A 9,458-nucleotide genomic window follows, 5' to 3' on the forward strand; every position below is an offset into this window, starting at 1 on the left:
CAGGGTGGGGGGCTGTCTGGGAAGGACGTTCGGTAAGGGGCATTTGGCAACCTCCGTGGACGTCAGAGCATATAAATGTCCTCGAACTGAAGGCCATTCACCTCGCCCTTTAGCGATTCCTGCCAGCGATACAGCGCAACCACGTTCTGGTGAGATCGGACAACACCTCAGCGGTGTATCATGTCAATCACCAGGGGGGGACAAAGTCCCAGAGATGCCTCCAGGTAGCGGAGGAACTACTGACGTGGGCATGGCCTCGACTTGCCTCAGTAAGGGCTGTGCACATTCCGGGCGTAGCAAACAGTACAGAGCCCGTCACTGAGCGTTGAGATGCGTCTGTTCGGGAGACACTCGACAACGCTAGGGCTCCATCTACTAGAGCCAGCTATGTGCTCGGATGGAGAATTTTCTTAGGCTGGTGCCAGAGTATGGATATTGAGCCAGCAGCGGCTTGCCCTGTGCCTCACGTGCTGCGTTTCTTGCAGTCCCAGCTGGACCAAGGCAAGGCGGTTAGTACGGTGAAAGTCTACGCTTCTGTCATTCCTGCTTTCCACCAGGGCACGGAAAACTGGCCTCTCGGGAGGCATCCCTTGGTGGGCCAGTTCTTGAAGGGAGCACGCCATTTGCGCCCAGCCCGTACCCTACGGGCACCAGGCTGGGACCTCGATGGTTTTAGTATCACTCACTGAAGCTCCGTACGAGCCCATTGCGGATGCCGATCTACGCTCTTTGTCACTTAAAACAGCATTCCTTTTAGCCCTCTGCTCAGCAAGACGGGTTGGGGAGCTGTGTGCCCTCTCTGTCAGTGACACAAGTGTGTCACTGTGGCCAAATCCAGCCTTCCTGCCAAAGGTTGTTAATAGGCAGTCCATCAATCAGGTTTTGGAGGTGGATGCGGTTCAGCCCGCCTCTGCCTCACAGGCAGAGCAGGAGAGGTTCCTCACTTTGTGCCCAGTGAGGGCCTTGAGAGCTTACCTGACCCATACACAGCCACTAAGGCAGGGCTCCAGACTAACATTTTGCATTGTTTGCACTGGTGCGCCTAACTTATTTTTTTTAGGTGCACCAGCAGAAAATTTAGGTGCACCCAAATTTTTCATTGCGTCGCCTTTAACGCCAAAAGGTCACCTTTTTATAGCTTTCCATAACTTTCATATAATGTGAATGATTTTTTAACAACAATAGGGTGTAGAGAAATACTTTATTTTAAGCCCAATTATATCTATAAAAAAAAAACTCACATAGCCTATGCATATTTTCGCCTTTGCTAATTGCATTATGTCAGCACTTTGAAGTGAGCTATAATTTCACATAAGTTCAGGCACTGACTGATATGAACATACTAACTGTTGTACACTTGTACACAAGGAACCATGTTTTACTGTATAGAATTTGAGAAAAAGTATTTTGAAAAACTCACAGTGAGCTATAGACCGAATTTCACATAAGTTCAGGCACTGACTGATATGAACATACTAACTGTTGACTACTTGTACACAAGGAACCATGTTTTACTGTATAGAATTTGAGAAAAAGTATTTTGAAAAACTCACATATGCATATTTTGGCCTTTGCAAATTGCATTATGTCAGCACTTTGAAGTGAGCTATAGACCGAATTTTGAGAAAATGTCATTTAAAAAACTCACATATGCATATTCTGCTGGCCAATGGAGTCGAACGTCCGCAATGGCGGCCAACTTGCCACAGTCAGCTGCTGTTGGTAGTGGTACATGTACATGTACTTTTTAAATAACCATAACTTGCTAAATTTTCCAACGGTTTGTTTTGTTATAAACGTCAGAGATGTAGTTACGGCACTGCATACCTGATACTGATGAACAATTATGTTAGATTCTAAAAGGTACAATATTATAACAACGTTAATAACGTTTGTAAGAAACCAAACCGTTGGTAAACCGGTTGAAAATGTAGCAAGTTATGGTTAGTTAAAAAGTACATGTACCACTACCAACACAATGTTATGGGTGAGCAGCTGACTGGCACGATGGTCGCAAGTGCGGACGTTCTAGACGCCGCCGTAAGACATTTCTATATATCTACACACGTAGGTGAAGGGTTTTATTTTAAAACCTTGCGAGATACTGCCCAAAGGCTGTTTAGAGTAAAGGCGCACGAAGATTTTGTGTGACAGCTGGTTTAACCGCGGATTAACGAATGGTGGCTCACTTGACCGCAGTTTACCAACGTCCGCAGCTGTCTTCTTCTTTAATGTATCTCCTATTACACCAATAAATTGGGCACATGCCGTATCATTGCTGTAGGTCGGGTTGACTTTTTTCTTCATCAAAATAATCTCTGATTTAAATTTCGTGAACGGCATTTCCTCCTTTGCAATGTTGTATACAACATTACATTTTATGATAATTTCGGATTCCTCCGAGGACCTGATTACTACTGCCTGCCTCTGAAATGCAGCTGGGAGAGGGGCCACTTTATCCACACATTTGTCACGGCATATTGTATGCTTTTTGGACATTTTTTAACGTTTCGATACGAAACGACGTTGCCTCGCCTACTATTACCGGCCATATTCTGACCGCACTCCCGACAGTAAATGCAGTGCATTGCATTCCGTCCTTTGTCGTATCTCAGCCAGGGAAATTGTGTCAACCAGTCATGTCTGAAAGAGTACATTTTGGGCTTTTTAATTTGAGTCTCGGGGCCGGGCTCAATCTCAGACTCGGTTGTCTCCTCTGGTTCCGAATCTAATGTTATCGCCGGGGCCAGTTGGCATCTTCCCAGGGGCCGTCGCCGGGGTCTCCGTGTCTTGGCTGGATTTCTTAATAAAAAAGCTTTCAATGTTTCTACCTCTCTTCATTTTCACTTGTTTTGTCGTGTTTATTTTCTTTTGTTTCATTTAGGCAACTCTGGCGCTCAGCCTGCTCAGGTCGATCGCATTTTTTCAACTCACACTTATAGCAGTGAAAAAGACGACAGCCAATCAGAGGCAAAGAAACGCCCCCAGCTCTGTCTCTTATTGGTGACACCCATGGGTGACAACAAATCAGGCGACCATAGAGAGATGCTGCGCACCCGAGCAGCGTCAGGTGCACCAGTGCGACCTAGAATTTTTTTTAGTCGCACTATTAAATATTTTGGTCGCACTCTGGAGCCCTGCACTAAGGGGAGCACACTCCCAACTTTTCGTCTGCTACGGGGCAGCAAAGAGGGGCTTACCTCTTTCAAAGCAGAGGCTGTCCCATTGGCTGGTAGACGTTATTTCCCATGCCTACAAAGCGAGCGGGATGCAAGTTCCGCCTGGTTTAAGGGCTCATTCAACCAGAAGTATGGCAACATCCTGGGCTGCCCTTAGAGGAGTGCCAGCTGACGACATCTGTGCAGCGGCCTCATGGTCTACGCCATGCACGTTCACAAGATTTTATAGGGTGGATGTAACTCGCCCGGCTTCGGTCGGCAATGCCGCCCTCATGTCCATGACCGAGCAAGGTTTTTAACAGTTAATTTTTAACAATTTTAGCAATACGTTCCTCGCGACCATTTTGGTATTAGTCATCCCTTTTTAGACCGTAGTGACGGTCAGAGTGAGGTCGATACAGATCGTAAGTTACGGATGTAACTATGGATCTGTGAGACCGAGGGATGACCGTCACTATCTTCTGTCGCTCAGAACAGCCTGAGGCGATCAAGGTAGGAGGACGAACCGGTAGCAATCCATGCTATTTACAAGCGCGGGATGTTCTGCTTCCGGAGGTCATGGGCATGAAGTTTTTTGACATATGGTTTCGGTGATAGGCAGAACGATGTACTCATTCCTTTTTAGACTGTAGTGACGGTCATCCCTCGGTCTCACAGATCCATAGTTACATCCGTAACTTACCAATGGTTGCCAATGGTGGGCTGCTACTACAGGTAACACTTTGCGGATATAATGCATCATAGTTCAAAAGGATTTTGCCTCCGCGACGTCCTTACATAGCTCATCAGAATGCAATTAATAGTTTAAAATATAGTTTGATATAATGTTGTTGAATATTAAACTATTAATTGCATTCTGATGAGCTATGTAAGGACGTCGCTGAGGCAAACCTTCCTCAGCTGCGCATCGGACGGATCCCGCCTCCGCGTCGTCCATTACTTCCTGATAATGGACACCTCGTCGGACATTATCCCGCTTATACCACTTGCCAAAGAAAATAAATTAAGACCTTTCATTTATATTTTCATGCGTTTTATAATCCAAATATAAAGTTTTTCACAAGCCAAAACTTTATTTCCCTGGTAACGCCCGAGGGTTTGACTAATTCCTGGAACAACCATTACCCACCTGTCAGGTTCTTATGCAACGGATCGTTGTTTACTACTCGAGTAATTAGGACAGACCTTAGCTATGACTTGGCAACGGGAGGTATTCTAGTCCGCTCAGCTATGAGCCAGAGAGCTAACATTATACATTGTAGGGGAGAGCCGGGTCGATTGAAACACGGGACGATTGAAACACAGCGATTTACTCGAAAACCACGCAAGGCTTTCACGTCAAAATTCACTACGTTCAGCAAGCAAGACTGACCAACCCCGGGAAATTTTGTGTAATGACGTCACGCCGTTCAAAAGTTATCCCGCAAACCTGTTTTCGAGAGCTGTAAGTAAAATCCTTCCTGCGGTAGTTTTTTTGTAATAAATAGTTGTATTTTATGTTTCATGCCATAATAATATCACTATACAACAGATGAATTAGTATTTAAACCTGTGATAAAGTGTGCAATGTCACAGTTTTGAAGTTTAGAGGTAAAAAAGGTTTAAGTGTCAGTAGTCGCTGTCGGGACGATTGAAACACCTGTTTCAAACGTCCCGCACATCATCATGCGTAATTACGCGAACATTGCACGATCATTACCTGTATAAATCACAGAATTAATAAATGTTTTGCAATGAATAACTATTGCTTTGAATTAATAACATATTTTGAATGAACAAAACGTGTTTATCACATGCATCAACAGATTATTACTGAGTGAAAAATGCCGCGCGTGAGAAGGAGAACCACCTCCCGTGGGCTGGTTTCTGCATGGGTGTATGCCAGGGCCTGCAGCGAGGTCAATTCTGGGAGCTCAGTGAGGCAGGCAGCGTTGGCCAACAACATAAACCATGTGACGTTGTCACGCTACCTCAAGCGGAGGGCAGAAGAGGGCAGTGAAGCGGCTAGGTCCCCTGGCTATAACCCGCACAATAGGGTTTTTAACGCAGCGCAGGAGGGAAAGGTCAGGGACTACCTGAAGAGGGCAGCAGCCATTTATTTTGGGCTCACCCCTAATGAGGTCAGTGTTGTGAAAAGGGCTACATAAGTTGTAGGACAGGCACACATGTATGCTATGCACATGCTTTAATTAATAAATATGAACAAATAACATAAACATAAACACACAAATGTACATCAACTTTTTATGACCCCTTCAGGTCAGAAAATTTGCCTTTGAGCTGGCAGTGCACTTCAGCTGCCCATTCCCTGCATCCTGGTCGAGGAAGAGCATGGCGGGGAAGGACTGGTTCACCTCCTTCATGGAGCGCAGTGGCAGCCTCTCCCTTCGGCGTCCAGAGGCCACTAGCCAACAACGGTTGTCAAGTTTCAACCCAAGTAAAACTTGTTCCACCAAAATTTAAAGACAGTGCTGGACCGGCACCAGTTCCAGGCCAAGGATATTTGGAACATTGATGAAACAGGTATTTACTATGAACTTTATTAACATAAAACACAACTATATACACACAACTATATATATACACAACTATATACACACAACTATATTATATACAACTATACTCACACAACTATTTACAGGGGTCACCACTGTTCAGGTGCCAGACCGTGTCGTCGCCCAGATGGGGCAGAAGCAGGTCGGGTCAGTGACCTCAGCGGAGAGGGGGACCCTGGTCACAGTTGCCCTGGCAGGCAATGCTCAGGGCGACCTTGTTCCGCCATTTTTCATCTTCCCCCGTAAGCGGTTCAAAGACCACTTCCTGAGGGGTGGACCCGTTGGCTGTGCTGGCAGCGGCAACCCAACTGGCTGGATGAAGGAGCCAGACTTCCTCCTGTACCTGGCCCACTTCACCAGTTACACCCGTGTGTCCAAGGAGTCGAAGCTGCTCCTCCTGCTGGACAATCACACGTCCCACCTGTCAATTGCAGCAATTGATTACTGCAGAGCCAATGGCATAGTGCTGCTGTCATTCCCTCCCCACTGCACCCACAGGTTGCAGCCAATGGACATTAGTGTCTTCGGCCCCCTTAAGGGGTACGTAAACAGTGCGGTGGACAGGTGGATGAGGAGCCACCCAGGGATAAACATCTCAATTTATGATGTGCCCTCCATCGTTGCTGAAGCCTTACCAAAGGCTGCAACAGTGAACAACATCACCTCCGGGTTCTCAAGTCCAGGGATCTGGCCTTTTAACCCCTCTGCATTTGAGGAAAAGGACTTCGCCGGAGCCTATTCGACAGACCGTCCTCCTCCCCAGGCTTCGGGTGACGAGGTCAGCGCTTCTCCAGGTGCCACTTCAGGTAGGAACTGTTCATCAGAAGCAACAGAGGATTAAACAAAGGTTAATAATAGATAAGTAAATAGTCCCATAAGTCCAAGTTCATAAAAGAAGTCCATAGGGTAGTGGACGGCAGAGAAGCTGTGTTTCTAAACATTTATTTAAAAGTGTGAATTTTTTAAATGTGTCCTTTGGCAGGCATGGATGTACCTGATCGAGCTGCCGGGCCTGACGAAGCTGTCCGGCCTGAGGGAGAGGCCGTTGAATTCAGCCCGGACATCATCCGGCCTTACCCTAAGGCCGGACCTAGAAAGATCACAAAGAGAAGAGGGAGAAAGAGGCAAGTGGAGTTACTCTTGCATCTCATATCTTGTCTGGACTTCCTTTGTCTACAGTCATGTAGACCTACCACATTTAAAGTAATTCAATTATCATTAAAACGTCCAATTTAATGTTTCAGGACAACTGCTATACTTACGGACACCCCGGTGAGGGCTGCTTTAGAGGCGGAAAAACAGGGAACTGTGAAGCAGCGTCGTCCCGCCAAGCAGCCTCCCTCCTCTCGGGCTCCCAAGAAGAGGCTCTTCTCGCCCGCTCCTGAAGCCGCCCCCCTTGCTGGAGTCACCCCTGGTGCCACCTCAGCTGCTCCTCCCACCATCACCTGGCCCGCTGATGGAGTCAGCCCCACCTTAGGCCTAGTGTGTCCTGTTCCGGAGGCAGCAGAGTTCACCACCATTGCTGCCTCTACATCTCCAATTTATTTAGGCCTATCCAGCGAGGACGTCAGCTGCCTCGTGTGCTGCGAGCTCTTCAGCGCCTCGATGCCTGGGGAAGAGTGGGTCCAGTGTGTATTTTGCTATAAGTGGTCGCATGAGGGTTGCACCGACGGGAGTGCACACTACCTGTGTCACCTGTGTGACAAAGAATAAAAATATTCAGCCTACTATACTGTCCATGTGTCTTCACTAGTTTGCAGTGGAAATACTGTAAATGTAGGCCTACAGCACAATTCACTTAACATTATAGACTGATTAACTAACTAACTAACTATGAGGCCTGGGTTAGGCTATGAGTGGGAGCTTGGCTATTAAATATTTTGCAGGGTAGGCCTACTTTTCGTCCATCATGGTAACGCATCAAAAATAACAATGGCTACATTAAATTATGACAATAATAATTTAATTTAGTGGACATGCACACTTATGAACTGCTGCACAGCAAATGCCAAAGTGTTAAAATCCCAGAGTATTCATGACCAGAGTAGATTTTATACACTTTGGTGTTGAATAGGCACTAAGTACATTTTTTGGGGTGTACCAGAAACACTCTTGGGTGTTGTCTCTAAGTTAATGCTGGTGTAGAGTAATTTAAGTGTTTATTTTAGGATGATGGACTCCCTGAGTGTCCAACGGTTGATTGACGGCCGCACGTCGGTTTAGGTTTCGATTCGTCATTGGCTCGCTGCGCCTCCTCATTGGTTGAATCTAGAGACATGTGACCGTTTGTCCTCTTCCACACTACGCGGCAAACTGTTTCGGCAGAGACGGTTGACTAGAGAGGATCGAATCAATATCGCCAAGGGATTGCTCAGAGTGAGCGAAGACATTTTTGAACTTCACGGGAATGTAAACAGGTAAGAAAAGTACCAAGTGAATAATGCACAGGGTTTCTATGTTTCATAGTTAGTTGTGCGTGTGTCCTTCATATAGGTCAGCAATTGTATTCATAATGGGTCTTCAGAAGGTATTAAAGTCTTAAATTTAACTTGTTCAAACCTGCAGAAACCCTGAATGCAGAATATTCAGCATTTCTTCGTCTTTTAGATCTGATAACCAACTTATAAATGCTAACGATTTTAGCTAACGTCAAACTTAATGGCCAATGCTAATGAGGCACATGTCTTCAATTTAGCTAACGCCTCGTTACCATTTTTAGCTAATGCTAACGAGGCACGTGGCTTTAATTTAGTGGGAGCGTGTCTATGTTCCCCGGGTCCTATGTTCCCCGGGTCCTATGTTCCCCGGGTCCTATGTTCCCCGGGTCCTATGTTCCCCGGGTCCTATGTTCCCCTCTTTGTATGAGACTGGGGAACATAGGACCCTTTTAAAAAAAAAAAGGGTCCTATGATAATAACCTGTTTGTATTTGGCCGCCTTTTTAGATGCCGACTATTTATTGACAAGAACTTTTTGAACCTTTTATGTTGTGTCATGTGCTTTCATCAGGTGTATTTCATGCTCAAAGTATGTGCTCTCCCTTTTCAGGTTGGGATAGTGACATGGCCTCACTTCTCCTGCTGGTCTACCTCCTGCCACCACCTCCAAGTGGAAAGAAGGGAGCTGTCAAAATCAGTATCCGGGAAGCTGTGGATCGTGTATTGAAGTTTCACAGGGTAATTGTATCCTGATAATTTTTATTTTAAAAGGTATTTTTAAAGGTCCCATGGCATGCCGCCAGAGCTTGTGTGTTGCTGATGGATGTCACAATCTCTGTGTTTGTCAATCTACTTATCGAGTCTTGAAAACAATGGCGTCGACGGGTGATCTACTGATGGTATTGTGTGTATAAAATGTTCTTTTTAATAAACAATCAGTACACTTACAAAGTTCTCATTGCCTCGTTTTATATGTTAATACCCTTATTGAACTACCAAAGAAGTGTCGGGCTACTTCTAGCCTTTTAAATGGTTTAAAATAGCAATTTAGTTTTTTACCATAACCACTGCCCCCATTGTTTCAATTTTATAGCGTTTTGATAGAATCGGCTAAAAACAGCCAACTGAAGAAAGCGTCTATATGCGTTTTTTTGTGCTCCAAAACTAACGTTTCAACTCATTATCATACAAAACATATCCCAAATCCGTTTTACACCGGAATTCCCCTTTAATTGGTTGACAGGGACACATTTATTTATTTCAAGTTGTTTGTTACATCATATAAAT

The 9,458-nt window shown here is 45.5% G+C and overlaps 1 long non-coding RNA gene across 2 annotated transcripts; it reads right to left on the minus strand.

The window, feature by feature from the left end:
- Positions 1-5,816: 5,816 nt before the first annotated feature.
- On the minus strand, positions 5,817-7,382 carry LOC132449885 (uncharacterized). 2 transcript variants are annotated; one of them, XR_009523691.1, is made up of 4 exons: positions 6,997-7,382; positions 6,729-6,824; positions 6,398-6,534; positions 5,817-6,155 (listed from the first exon to the last, which is right to left on the minus strand). It is a non-coding gene; the product is annotated as an uncharacterized LOC132449885 (long non-coding RNA). The 2 variants fall into 2 exon arrangements; XR_009523690.1 differs by having other exon boundaries at positions 5,818-6,155; positions 6,729-7,382.
- Positions 7,383-9,458: the final 2,076 nt, after the last annotated feature.

The sequence above is a fragment of the Gadus macrocephalus genome, chromosome 21 (genome assembly GCF_031168955.1).
Source record: "Gadus macrocephalus chromosome 21, ASM3116895v1".
Classification (NCBI taxonomy): domain Eukaryota; kingdom Metazoa; phylum Chordata; class Actinopteri; order Gadiformes; family Gadidae; genus Gadus; species Gadus macrocephalus.